The sequence below is a fragment of the Tasmannia lanceolata genome, unplaced genomic scaffold (genome assembly GCF_043159265.1).
Source record: "Tasmannia lanceolata isolate RefF3 unplaced genomic scaffold, GAP_Taslan_0.1 ptg000018l, whole genome shotgun sequence".
NCBI classification, from domain to species: domain Eukaryota; kingdom Viridiplantae; phylum Streptophyta; class Magnoliopsida; order Canellales; family Winteraceae; genus Tasmannia; species Tasmannia lanceolata.
This window is the reverse complement of record NW_027518695.1, coordinates 53,467,130-53,475,694: the sequence shown is the minus strand read 5'-3', so window position 1 is coordinate 53,475,694 and position 8,565 is coordinate 53,467,130. Positions and strand designations below refer to the sequence as shown.

The following is an 8,565-nucleotide window of genomic DNA, read 5'->3' as shown; positions in this document are numbered from 1 at the left end:
CAGCGCGCAACTTATACCAGAAGAACTTGGTAGAGATTCTTTTAATGGTTGGAGTATTCCTGGATGCCCTACTTGGAGGGTACTATGAAATTCATGAATGATGGAAAATCTGATTGGGAAAGAAGAACCAATGAAGAAATGATATTTATGGAAAAGCAATCCATTTTTTATAGTAAATTCGGGTGCAGCAATTCCCTTACTGATTTGATCATGTAAGGCAAGTGACTCAGAATTTGTAACATTTTCCAATTGAAGCTGGGAAGATATCGAACACCGGTGACGAAAGTGCCATTTGTTACTGGACTGGTGAAGATTGGGCTGAAACTAGTTGTAGCAAAACAGGGGACGTGTCCTCAACTCTGGAGAGGGCGTTTGCTTCTTGATTCTCCTTACCAGCCTTATAAACTATTGAATAACTGATAACCCAGCAACTTGTAAAGGTATTTCTGTTGTTCAGGGGTCTGAATAATCTGAGCCATGAGGTTCTTCAAACTACGATGATCAGTGTAGATTGTGAAATGTCTTCCAAGTAGATATTGGCTCCATTTTTTCACTGCTTCAGTAATTGCAAACAACTCTTTCACATAAGCTGATGCAAGGGACATTGTGTATGACATTTTCTTGCTAAAATAAGCAATTGGATGCTTATTTTGCACTAAAACCGCACCAATTGCTATGCTGGAGGCACCAGTCTCAAGTACAAAGTCTTGAGAAACATCAGTCAATGCAAGTACAGGTAGTTGTGTCATCTGAAGTTTTAATTGGCTTTATGCAGACTGAGCTTCATCAGACCAGTGTAGATTGTGAAATGTCGTCCAAGTAGATATTGGTGCCATTTTTTCACGGCTTCGGTAATTGCAAAGAACTCTCACATAAGCTGATACAAGGGACATTGTGTGTGACATTTTCTTGCTAAAATAAGCAATTGGATGCTTATTTTGCATTAAAACCACCCCAATTGCTATGCTAGAGGCATCGGTCTTGAGTACAAAGTCTTGAGAAAAATCAGGCAATGCAAGTCCAGGTAGTTGTGTCATTTGAAGTTTTAATTGGGCAAATGCAGACTGAGCTTCATCAGACCAATGAAATGAATCCCTTTTAAGAAGATTGGTAAGATGAGATGCAATGGTAGCATAATGTCGAACAAATCTACTGTAGTATCCCGTAAGACCGAGGAAACCCCTTAATTGCTTCAAATTAGTGGGTATGGGCAAATTTTGCATTGCACGAATCTTATCAGGCTCTGGTTGAACACCATTGCCAGAAACCAAATGACCCAAATACTCATTTTGGTCTTTACAAAAATGGCATTTGGTCAACTTCACAAAGAGGTGGTTAGTCGACAAGCAACTGAGCACTGAATTTAAATGGTCAGCATGTTCAGCTATGGTATGGCTGTAAACGAGTATATCATCGAAGAAGACAGTGTCAAACCGCCGTAGAAATGGTTTGAATAGCATATTCATGGTGCTTTGAAACGTGGATGGAGCATTAGTTAGCCCGAAGGGCATAACCAGGAATTCATAATGACCTTCATGAGTTCTAAACCCTGTTTTTTCGCTATCTTATTGTTTCATTCGGATTTGGTGGTAACCTGACCGTAGATCAAGTTTTGAAAATACAATAGCCCCATGCAATTATCCATTAATTCATCTGTAGTGTGTTGTCAACACAGAATCGCCATGTGTTGTCTTTTTTGCTCTGTAATCAACACAGAATCGCCATGTGTTGTCTTTTTTTTTTTTAACCAAGAGAACATGTGAAGAATAAGGACTTCGGCTAGGGATAATAATTCCATCCTGCAACATTTCCTGAACTAATCTTTCTATTTTTGTCTTTTGGAAGTGCGGATAATAGTACGGTTTAACATTCACAGGTTGGGAACCAGGTACCAGATGAATTTGATGGTCCCTTTCTCTACTATGTGGCAATCTTGAAGGCTTTTGAAAGACATGTATATAATTCTTTAACTGATCAGCAATCAGCCGTGGTAATCCTTCCGGAAAGGAATTACTGGAAGTTGCTTCAGATGTCGATGTAGGAATTGGATTTTCGACACATAGTAATTGAAAATATGAGGCAATTGAATTGGACTTGGATAAGCATTTCAATTGGGTTGCCTTGAGAGGTGATGGGTTTAAGTGGGTTCGCCTACCAATTTTACAGGCATGTCTTTCCAAGTAAACTCCATAGTAGAAAGTTTATAATCAGTTACTATGGGACCTAACTCAGCTAACCATTGCACACCTAAAACGATGTCCACTCTTTGATCGGCAAAATAAAGAGATCGAGGACAAATTCATGTGTTTGTAAAACCAATTTGACATTCACACATTTTTTATTACAGAGGAGGTACTCTCCATTACCAATTAAAACCTTAAATTGTGGAATAGGAAGGACAGGTCAGTGCAACAATGTAGCAATTTTTTCCTTGACAAAGTTATGGGTGGAACCACTGTCTATCAGGACATTGAGTGATGTAGTGGAACTAATCCCCGTAAGGCGAATTGTACTAGGATTTTGGTGTCCTACCATGGCATGACTACTGATTTCAGCATTGTTCTCAGGAAAAGACATGTCATTTGAAATGATGAGGTTATCCGAAGGAAATTCTTCCAATGAAAACTCGGTGTCATTATCTACAGCTGAAAGATGATACAATCATTTTCGGCAATCATGCCCTTGAACATATTTTTCGTCACAAAAATAACAAAGACCTTTCTCCCTTCTGAGTTTCATTTCCTCTTTTGTAAGTTGTCTAGTACAAAGTGGAATTTGTTTTAAAGGAGGGAGTGCTGGAACTGGAACAGGGGAAGGAGTTGGTAATAAACCAGTTCCCGCTAGAGGTTTTGACCAATTGGATCACCAAGATTTGCATAAATCATCGTATTTTTGTTCATAAATTCTAGCCAACGAGATCGTTTGTAATAATGAAGAGGGTTGTAAAACCAACAATTCCCGTTTCAGATCCGGTTTGAGTTCAGAAATAAAGAAACTTATCAGAAAAGATTCAGAAAGACCAGTTACCTTATTGGACAATTCCTCAAACCGCGATTGGTCCTCTTCAACTGAAGTTGTTTGTTGGATTTTAGCCAAAGCACCCTTGTGATCTTCATACAGAGAAAGTCCAAAGCGCAATTGGATTGCATCTAAGAACCCTTTCCTTGAATGTATTAGATTGTTAGCCTTAGCCCACTAAAACCAAGCAAGAGCAGGGCCTTCTAAATGAAAGGAGGAAATGGTTAAGAGTTGTTCATCGGGTGTGCTGTAATAATGGAAGAATAGCTCGATCTTGAAAGACCAGCCGGTCGGATCTGTACCGTCGAACTTCGGTACATCCATTCGAATGAATTTACTATAGTTGGATTGAATCGGCACAATACCATCTTCCGAATTACCAGAGGAATGATCATCAACATTGGTACGCTGAAAAGAAGAGGTTGGGAACGAACCTGAAGTTGTTTGATCATAGCAACTAGTTCCTCATGTTGTTGGGATTGGATTTGCCGTAATTCATTGAGTTGTTGTTGATGAAGCTTGAATTATTCATCGATTTTTGATTGGGTGCGTGTATTTTCCGCCATTACTGTAAAATCGAAACAAAGAAGAAGAATAGACTCAATGAAAGCGCCAATGATACGACCCTTGAGGGTACACTCAGAACAGATATTAGAAAGGAAGAAGAAGACGAAGGGAAATCAAGATTTCAGAAGAAGAATTTAGAAAAATACTTCTTTATTCATCATCTCTTGTCAGGGGTTGTTACATGTATTTATAGATTCACTTCAACAGTTTATACAGCTGGCAATTCTTCCTAACAAACTAATATTCCCTTTCTCTGAATGCTAAAAGACATCTGTTTTACCTGTTTCTTCACTTACTGACTTTTCGTTGATTCTCTAAGTCATGACTACTTACTAACATAGTCCTTCATCCAGTCAGGCTTTTGCTTCAATCTAGATCTTCTGATGTTATCCTTCTGTTCAGCTTGATCCTCTAGGAATTCCTTATTCTGCTTATCTTCTTCTCTCTCTGTACTCTGTTCTTGTTCTAATGCTAACTCCTGCTGGATGCTATCAGCAACAGAATCAGTACAAAAAAAAAAAAAAAAAAAAAAAACTCTGTAAGGTAAGCATAAATGGGTGATAAATAGGGGATAAATGGGTGGAAACATATCTGGAGTGCATAAAAACAACCCAGATGTCTCATAAATAAGGTCATAACTCAGCACAAACAGAGCAAAAAAAAATCAAATTATGCAAATGATGGTATAAACGACCATTCCACCACAAGAATCTTGTTAATGTTTGCTGATATTTTCACGCCTATTATTACACAACAGAAAGGAATGCTAGACAGACGGGAGCCCTTGCAAAAATGATACAAATGCTAGACTGGCCACACGTCACTCTAATCTGGAAAAAGTCTATATAAATGTTGAATACACTACAGTGAGGTGCGGCCAATGGGGGAGCCCTTTCATCTCATGTTTGCAAGGGCTAGTCCAGCATTCCTCTACACAAGAATCTTTATGGTCACAGATTGGTCCCTAAAACCTTTTGAGTGTGCGCCTGCGCGTGCGTGTGTGTGTCAGAGAGAGAGAGAGAGAGAGAGAGAGAGAGAGAGAGAGAGGTCTTGATTAGAACTGGTAGGATCGCTATATCAAATACAAACCATCAAAGATAACATCAACCATAAAAAGTAAAGACTCTAGCAACTAAATTAAATGAAAGAGGTAGTTTCAAAACTCTAGATTTTTTTTTCTTTCACCGGAATTTATCTAGGAACCCGGGGCGGCACCTTACATTTTATTAATAATGAAAGAATAGTTACAAGAGTAACAATAGCAACATAATAAAGAACAAATAAAAAAACAAGCTCGGTCCATAAAACTTAGATGGAAAAAACTAAATAAAAAATTTAAACAAACTTCGTGTGATCTACGAGCCACCTTGGATTTATGTACCACTGTATCCATCAGATCTTCAAACGGAAACTCAATTGATATGTTGACGTTTAGGTGTCACCGAGTGAAGTTGTGGCATCGAATGAACAGGGCTTTGATCTTCACTGCCATGTACATCACGATCAACAGCGTGTTGCTCTGCAAAGATGTCAAAGAGGTCGCCGTCTGATGGAAGACTGAAGATTTCTTGGTTGTAAACAGAATAGTCTTCTTCTCCATTGCTTATGGCCATAAGAACGTCTTCCTCGAGCTCGTTGGACATCCCAGTTGGTGATTGATAAGAAATAGGTTCATGCGCCATACTCTCCATGAAGGGGTCACTGGATTCATTAGCGTTATACGTAGAACACCCCTCTTCAATATCATGTACAAGATTACCAGTAGAATCATCACTTGATGGCACACTTGGTTCAAATGTTGGCGGTTCACTTGGTACGAGTGTCTTTGCGATCCCATTGTAGCCTTTGGTGAATCCTAGGTCGTTCACATTTTCAACGACCATCGGGTTAGGTTGCACTTGCTCAAGATTGTCTTTGACAGCTACTTGCTCAACTTCTATCGGTTGACATTTTGCAGGTTTGTTTGCGTTTTGCACCACTGAAACTCTTATAAACCTTACATAGAACATAATCATCCAGCTGAAAAATAAAAGAGAGTTATAGTTAGTAGAAAAAAGATAATATCATAAAAATAACAAATTAAAGAAAAAAGATAATATAAGGCATAAAAATAACAAATTATAAATATTAATCTACAGCATGAACTAAACAAAATATAGCGGGGCAAAGTTAGAAAGATGGATTAAAAACGTGTTTAATACGTTGTTTTAAAAGTTTTCCTCAACATAAAAAATGATTTTTTTGGTGCACTAGTTCTAATTGAAATTAATATTAAACAACAAACCTACAAAAAACTATGCTGTTTAAAATGAAGTTTTGCAAACTATTATCATGTATGAGATTAATGAAGATTCTAACCTAACAATATTCTTATTCTATAATACAAAATATTGTTTCTTTTACATACCATTCATGCTGCTGCCGGGATGATTCTCTATTCTTTGTCATTTCAGGGATTGTATACTCTTGCATAAGCCAACTGGTCTTAATCCCCTTTGGTGATTTTCCTCTAAATTAAGCTAGTGATTGCTTCTTCCCAAATACCATTCCTTCATTTGTAACATCCGTATTTTCTTTCGTAGCTTTCCAGAAACCATGTCCGGCTGTACGATCTGGACGATCCCCGCCCTCATACTTCTGTTTTCTGGGCGTGAAGAAGTATCATTCATTCTCCACACAAGGCTCATACATCTCTGTTAATCAATAAAAATGGCATTAATCAATAACAATATTAAAAATAAAAGAGCATTGATAAATTCACCCCCTACATTTCAGTGCATAGTTTTCTTTTAATCTTTTAACTTCAAACCATATTCTAACAACTTTCTATTCCCTTTCCACCTCCACCTACCAATCCCTGTAACTAACATCTATACTTTTCTTTCCAAAAATAGAAGAAAAGTAAAAAAAATGTTTTATGATCCATTTTATTTCGAAAGAAACCAAGCCTTAAAGAAAGATTTTATTAGTTTCCTTTAGGTAAACAAATTTTATGTATCTAAAATTTGTTTTAGGCCTATTTTAAGTTAAGATTTCCATTCCACTTCCCCTTTGTTACTACAATACTTTACACTCCGTTTCTTTCACCTAAAATGGCCCTTAAACAAATTTTAGGTGTCTAAAATTTGTTTTAGTTACATTTTATGTTGAAAGAAAAGTAGTCTTAAAGAAACATTTTCATTATTTTTTCTTTTTCATTTTTAATACATATTTCAAGCTACATTTCTTAATTTCGACACTAAATACACGTACGTCCATTTTATCAGAAAATAACACAGCCTTAAAAGATTTCCATTACTCTTCTCTATTTTGAATACAATACCTAGGCTCCAAGTAAAATGACCCTAAAATTTGTTTTACATACATCAGCTAAAGAAAGATTTTCATTAGTTTCTTACCTAAAATTTTCCTAAAACAAATTTTATTTGCATCGATTTTATTTGGAAAGAAATTGCAGCTTGAAAGAAAACTAATTTTAGACATGTAAAATTAGTTTTACTGTGCGAAAGAAACGTAGCCTCAAAGAAATTAAGATTTCAGTAGTTTCTCTTCTCAATTTTTAATACAATAGCTGCTCCTTAAAATCATACTAAAATAATTAGACACATAAAATTTTGTTTACGTCCAATTTATCTTCAAAGAAACATAGCGTTAAATAAACATTTCCATTCCACGCCCATACGTAAAATTTAGTTTCACTGTAACAAATTTTATGCATGTATTTTAAGAGATAAAGAAAGATTACCATTAGTTTTTGTACCTGTGGGACCCGGTCCGGGAGGGTGCCCCCCACAGCCCACGCGAGCGGCGCGCGCCCGGCTTTGAGAGTCGCCCCTTTCTTGTTTGTTGATAATAGACGAAAATCACCTTTTCAGTGAACTTAAGGCTACAAAGGCAATCCTAATTTCACAGACCAGAGTCGCCACCTAGGTAAGGGAACTAGGACCCATGAGTGACACCGCATAATCTGCGATCCCAGAAAGTCTAGATCTGTTACTTGGTTACGAGAATGGAAGGTGTTAGGCATCATTCTCGCCCGGTAAACCGGTCTTCAATTTCAAAGTTTAACTCACCAAAATTTCTTTAGAGAAGCTTGTTTAAACTCTACGATCTAAACTACGGGACATACAACCTTAATAATCTAATCTCAATGTGGTTCTTAGATGCATCATTTGAACACTTTGATTTATTTAATTCAATTTTGATGAGATCTACATGACAGGCAATCTAATAATCTAATTTTGATGAAACCTAAATAATTTATTGGAATGAACTATTTTATTTGAATTAAGGTATAAAATAATCAGAAAAGTGAATTCTAGAAATAAACCTAAAACCCTATTGGTGTGTGTAGGGTCGATCTGAACTCGGAAGGCCATCCAAGCTGCCTACATACCCAAGCGATCAAGATCGACGTAGTTCGATGGCGCTAATCTAAGCTACATACGCCTAATGTGCCTAGGACTACTAATTTAGACTCGATCCACCTGAACTCGGAAGGCCATCCAAGCTGCCTACATACCCAAGCGATCAAGATCGACGTAGTTCGATGGCGCTAATCTAAGCTACATACGCCTAATGTGCCTAGGACTACTAATTTAGACTCGATCCATTGGACTCGACCGGTGATTAAAGCTTACAGAAGGATGATTGAATTATATTTAAGTTGGATGTGATTTTGAGGACTCCATCTATGATGCTATTCCTACATGGCCTATGCTAATGCAAGTAAGTCCTAGGCTAATGTAATGCGACTAGGCATGCCTTAAGGAGGAAGATGGGCTATCTAGTGAAAGCTACTATAGGGTTCAGTTGACGTTGGGTACAACTGACCCTGACTGAGGCTTGTGTGACTCCTAACTTCTAAGACTCCCTATGACCCAAGATTCGCTAAGACTTAAGACTCTCTATGGATTTAAGGATTTTTAGGGTTTTGTGTTTTTCGATTTTTTTATTTTTATTTTTAATGTTTGTCCCTTT

The 8,565-nt window shown here is 37.2% G+C and overlaps 1 pseudogene; it reads right to left on the bottom strand.

Moving 5' to 3' along the window:
• Positions 1–767: 767 nt before the first annotated feature.
• Positions 768–1,466, bottom strand: LOC143850451 (putative mitochondrial protein AtMg00860 pseudogene; annotated as a pseudogene).
• Between the last annotated feature and the right edge of the window lie 7,099 nt (positions 1,467–8,565).